The following is a 6,000-nucleotide window of genomic DNA, read 5'->3' as shown; positions in this document are numbered from 1 at the left end:
TGCTCCATGTTTAAAATAATAGGATTTCTAAATATCAATTTTCCAGAATATTTGTTTAAAGTGCCATGTTGGAGAGAATCAAATATATTATGAAGACCAATATAGATCACATTGCTTAATTTACCCTATTTACTATATTTTATATCATCATAAGAGGAGATTTTAATATCATAGTACTTACTACTTAATATGGTAAAAAATATCGAGTTTGTGATGATTATTTCCTGTGTTCAATCAGGTCAATAAATTAGACATATAGGTCTGTTATTGTAGGCCGTTCTTTTCCCCTCCAAAGAGCTTAAGCCATTGCCCCTTCCTATCTATTATTCTCAAGCTTATGTTTGCCTATTCAGAATCCAAATCTGCAGCTCTTGGCTGCTCACTGACAACTTCCCTTTCATAACCCTGGTTGCTATTATTGCCTTTGTTGTTGCCAAAGTCCATGTGTCATGAGAACTATTTCTTCTTATTCCATGGAGAGAGATGCTGCTTCTGATCTCTGATCAACAAAAGATGATATCTGGGAATACCAAAATATCCTAATTGGATTCCTAATCCTGGGCCACATTCCCAGTTTGGGGAACTGTAATAAATATGCCAGCAAAATCATACTCTTTCAAGGATTTCCAAATTTACGCCAGGGTTATCTAGGATAAAGATAAGGTTTTCAGACCCTGCACATCAAAGATGTAAAATTATTACTTAGAACATGTGTTTGGTTCTTTAAAATAAATAAATTGGGGGTGATTTGGGTATATATACTGCTTCTGTAATTTCCTATTTAAATTAAGCAGATTAACTTGCCTTTCCAAACATGTCACTCAATTTCAGCCCTGCCTTGGTCATGAAAAATGGGGAAGAGATGTGTCTATCTTTTAAAATATGTGCCAATCATATATTTGGCTACTCAATATGCTGTTTGTTTCCAAAGACTGTTACTTCAACTTTGAGCGGTTATCAACACCATTAATAAATGGATTATTTACTAAAGTTAGTTTTCTTTCATCTCTCCTTCTGAAAAAGATGCAGGAGACAAGTGAAGAAAAGCCAGACATGTGTATTCCATTTGAAACCCATGTTTAAAAGCTTAAAAATTCAAGCCAACGTAAAAAACTTTTATTTTAATACACTGGAAGGTTTCAGTAAACTCCATTATTTTCACTCACTATTTGCTTGAATAATTTAGGCAAGAAAGCTAAATTATACATAAAGTGTACAGTTAGAAGAAAAAGTTCATGCACAGCCTAGGCTACAGCCTCCCCTAATGATGTCTGAAGTCAGTGAAAAGAACTCGTTAGACTGAGAGTAATTTCTCAGGGTTTAATTTTTTTTCTTAAAGCAATAATGTTCTTATAAAAATCTGACAAATAATACACTAAAAGAAAAGCCACAAAAGAGAACCTCCAGTTAAGGCCTTAGCTCCTGTAAACTTTCACTTAATCTCATGTAAAAGTTGGTGTACGATATACAACAATGCATGATGGTTGGCAGCCTTGACTGATCTGATTCCACAGGGAAAGTGCACGTCTTAATTGAAGAGTTGCTATTTGGCCACATTAGAATTCTGAAGTTATGGAGTTAAAAAGAGATGCTTCAGGCGTAGAGATAAACTCGAAATTGACTGTGGGAAGGGGATCAGCACCCACTCAGTGTACCATCATTTGAGCAAGTAGTTGCCATTTGCTAGGGTATTGCACTTCAGGAGCAACCCATATCATCAAACATTTACAGATTCACTAAAACGTTCACATTTCCTTTACGTGTAACAACAGAGAAACTGACTGCAGTAAGATGACAGGAATACCAAAGTGGTACTGTAGTCACCTTTGATTTCTGGGATGCCTTTATTCTTTTCTTAAAGTTACACAATTGTAGAATTTGAAGAATGCAGTTCAGCCCCTTCATTTTACAGATGAGGAACCTGAGACACAGACAGGGGAAGTGATGAGCTCAAGGCTATGCAGTAATGTGTTTGTTTATTCATTCCAAATATTTATACATTGAGAGACAGAAAGGAATTCCAAGTAGAGAGACCTGCCTTCTGTGAAGGTAAAAAGGTGGGAACCAGCATGGTGCCTTGGGGGAATGAGAGGTACCAATTATTGCCTGTTTACCTCTGCCCCAACCCCCACTTCTAAGGGAATCTGCACCAGGGCAAGTTAAACAGACAGCCAAGGGCACAGAGACTCTGGAGCTGATGGCCTGAGATTAAACCCTGACTATGCTTAGGAATAGCTATAAAATTTAGGCAGTCACTCTGATTTAGTTCCTCTAACAGTAAAATGATGGTGGTAATAACAGAATCTACTTCTTAGGGTTGTTTTGAATATATATTAATGCATATAAAGTATTTACAGACATGTCTAACATTTAAGAGTTATATAAATACTAGAGGCCCAGTGCATGATTGAATCATGCACATTTAGGGGGGGAGCTGGGTGCCTGAGCAGACAGGCACCCAGCTCCCATGCTTTTGCTTTTGATCGCTGGTGCACCAGGCCTTTCAGAAGCCTCCGGTGAGGCGGAGGCTTCTGAAAGGTCTGGTGCCTGAGTGGACAGGCACCCAGCTCCCACACTTTTGCTTTCGATCTCGGAGGAACTGGGTGGCCTGCGGTAGGACGTGAGCTCGCTGCCCCAGAGGCCTCTTCTGTGCCGCAGCACAGCCATGGCGCAGACGCTGAGCTCGAGCCGCCGCTGGCGACACGAGCTCAGCGTCCCGCCGGCCCAATCAGCCACCCCGGCCACCCCGAGTCCCGCCCCCCGCGCCTCCTGGCCAATCGCGGGCATAGTGAAGGTACGGTCAATTTGCATATTTGTCTATTATTAGGTAGGATTAGTTGTTATTATTATTAATATTAATAGAACATAAGCCCTTCTATATGAATTAGGGTTCCTGGCCACCGGTAAGGAGTGGTAGGCAGTTGACTGTGTGCATCTGTCAAGCAGCCAATGTCCTATAACTTGTGTGGCCTGTGTTTAAAGAGATAAATTGGGCCATCAAAGTAGGGCCATTAAAAAATTACAAAATCGGCCGAAACCGGTTTGGTTCAGTGGATAGAGCGTCGGCCTGCGGACTCAAGGGTCCCAGGTTTGATACCGGTCAGGGCATGTGCCTTGGTTGCGGGCACATCCCCAGTGGGGGGTGTGCAGGAGGCGGCTGATCAATGTTTCTCTCTCATCGATGTTTCTAACTCTTGATCCCTCTCTCTTCCTCTCTCTGTAAAAAATCAATAAAATATATTTTTTTTAAAATTACAAAATGGGAAACCAAAAATCTGGGCTAGTTAACAAGAGGCTGAGAGAAAATATGGCTGAGAAGACTCAAGGTAGGGCAGGTATTATACCGTATTTTCTGGCGTATAAGACGACTAGACGTATAAGACGACCCCTAACTTTTCCAGTTAAAATATAGCGTTTGGGATATACTCGCCGAATAAGACTACTACTCTTCCAACGCACACCAAATAAAAATTTAAAAAACATCAGATTTGATTTCAATATGGTAATTTTAATTCAAACTAGAAGCCCGGTGCACGAAATTCGTGCACGGCGGGGGGTTGTCCCTCAGCCCAGCCTGTACCCTCTCCAATCTGGGACTCCTGGAGGGATGTCCGACTGCCCGTTTAGGCCCGATCCTGGTGGGATCGGGCCTAAACGGGAAGTCGGACATCCCTCTCACAATCCAGGACTGCTGGCTCCCAACTGCTTGCCTGCCTGCCTTCCTGATTGCCCCTAACCACTTCTGCCTGCCAGTCTGATCACCCCCTAACCATTCTGCTGCCAGCCTGGTTGATGCTTAACTGCTCCCCTGCCAGCCTGTTTGCCCCCAACTTCCCTCCTCTGCCAGCCTGGTCACCCCTAACTGCCCTCTCCTGCAGGGTTGATCACCTCCAACTGCCCTCCCTTGCAAGCCTGGTCCCTCTCAACTGCCCTCCCTTGCAGGCCTGGTCCCTCACAACTGCCCTCCCTTGCAGGCCGGGTGCCTCCCAACTGCCCTCTCCTGCTGGCCATCTTGTGGTGGCCATCTTGTGTCCACATGGGGGCAGGATCTTTGACCACATGGGGGCAGCTATATTGTGTGTTGCAGTGATGGTCAATCTGCATAGTACTCTTTTATTAGATACTAGAGGCCCAGTGCATGATTGAATCATGCACGTGTAGGGTCCCCTACACGCTTTTGCTTTTGATCACGGGGAGCTGGGTGCCTGTCCGCTAGTGCACCAGGCCTTTCAGAAGCCTCCAGCGCAGCGGTGTCTGAGCGGAAAGGCATCCAGCTGCCACGCTTTTGCTTTTGATCGCGGGGAGCTGGGTGCCTGTCTGCTGGTGTCTGAGTGGACAGGCATCCAGCTGCCACACTTTCACTTTCGATCGCTGGTGCACCAGGCCTTTCAGAAGCCTCCGGCCTGGTGTCTGAGCGGAAAGGCATCCAGCTGCCACGCTTTTGCTTTTGATCGCGGGGAGTTGGGTGCCTGTCTGCTGGTGCACCAGGCCTTTCAGAAGCCTCCAGCGCGGCGGAGGCTTCTGAAAGGCCTGGTGTCTGAGCGGACAGGCATCCAGCTGCCACACTTTCACTTTCGATCGCTGGTGCTTGAGCGGAAAGGCATCCAGCTGCCACACTTTTGCTTTTGATCGCGGGGAGCTGGGTGCCTGAGCGGACAGGCACCCAGCTCCCACGCTTTTGATGGTCCGTGGCCGCTGAGGGGGGCTACCCTGCTGTTGAGAGGCGCAGGGGGTGGGACTCCCACCCCCTGCGCCTCTCAACGGCCGCTGAGGGGGGCTGCCGCGGACACCTGGCTACCCTGCCGTTGAGAGGCGCAGCTGGGTGTCCGCGCAAGCCCCCTCAGCGGCCGCGGATTTGGCCTTGATCTGGCCGTTGAGAGTCACAGGGGGCGGGAGTCCCGCCCCCCTCAGTGGCAGCGGATCCGTGCCTCTCAATGGCCGGATAGGCTACCCCGAGTCCCGCCCCCCCAGCCTCCCACCACCCAATCGTGGGCGTAGCGGAGTGATGGTAATTTACATTTTACTCTATTATTAGATAGGAAGATAGAGGCCTGGTGCACGGGTGGGGGCCAGCTGGTTTGCCCTGAAGGGTGTCCCGGATCAGGTGGGGGTTCCCTTGGGGTGTGGGGCGGCCTGAGCGAGGGGCCTGTGGTGGTTTGCAGGCCGGCCACGCCCCTTGGCAACCCAAGGGGAGGCCCTGGTATCTGGAATTTATTTTCCTTCTACAATTGAAACTTTGTAGCCTGGAGCAGAGCCAAGCCTGGGGCTCCGGCAGCCATTTCTGTGGCAGTTAATTCACCTTCTACAATTGAAACTTTGTAGCCTTAAGCGGGTGAGCTGGGCCAGGGTGTGCGGAAAGCTTTGCTTCCCCTGTTGCCGCCAGCAACCCTGGCCTGCTCTCTCAAGCTCCATTTTGCCTCCATTTGTTTGAATTTGTTTACCTTCTACTATTGAAACTTTGTAGCTTGAGTGGAGGCTTAGGCCTGTAACGGCTATGGAAAGCTTGGCTTCCTCTGTTACCTGGGAAACCTTGCTCTCTGTGGCTGTAGCCATCTTGGATTGGGGTTAATTTGCATACTCGCCCTGATTGGCTGGTGGGCGTGGCTTGGGTGGTGGGTGTGGCTTATGTAGCGGAGTGATGGTTAATTTGCATATTACCATTTTATTAGAGAGGATGCTTATGACATGCAGGTACTTAGAAGGAAAACTGTCACTTATAAACATAAGGCTGTTTGTCATCAAACATGTAAACATAAAACAGTGCAAGTGGATTAAACTTTTTCTAATTCACTCTAAAGCTGAAAGGAAGAATAAGACAATAAACCCATGGGAGCTGCCATACTGTTTGTTTTCTAAGCTGTCAACCAAACTGGAACTGATGATGATAGGAGGAAGATAACAAACAATAGAGAGCAAGTGCTGGGCAAGTCCCTGGCGAATTACCAACGCCCATCATAACTGCAAGCCAAGGTATTTTTATAGGTTTTGATGGCATGACAG

The sequence above is a fragment of the Cnephaeus nilssonii genome, assembly GCF_951640355.1.
Source record: "Cnephaeus nilssonii genome assembly, chromosome: 16".
NCBI lineage: Eukaryota > Metazoa > Chordata > Mammalia > Chiroptera > Vespertilionidae > Cnephaeus > Cnephaeus nilssonii.
Note: the sequence above shows the minus strand (reverse complement) of the source record.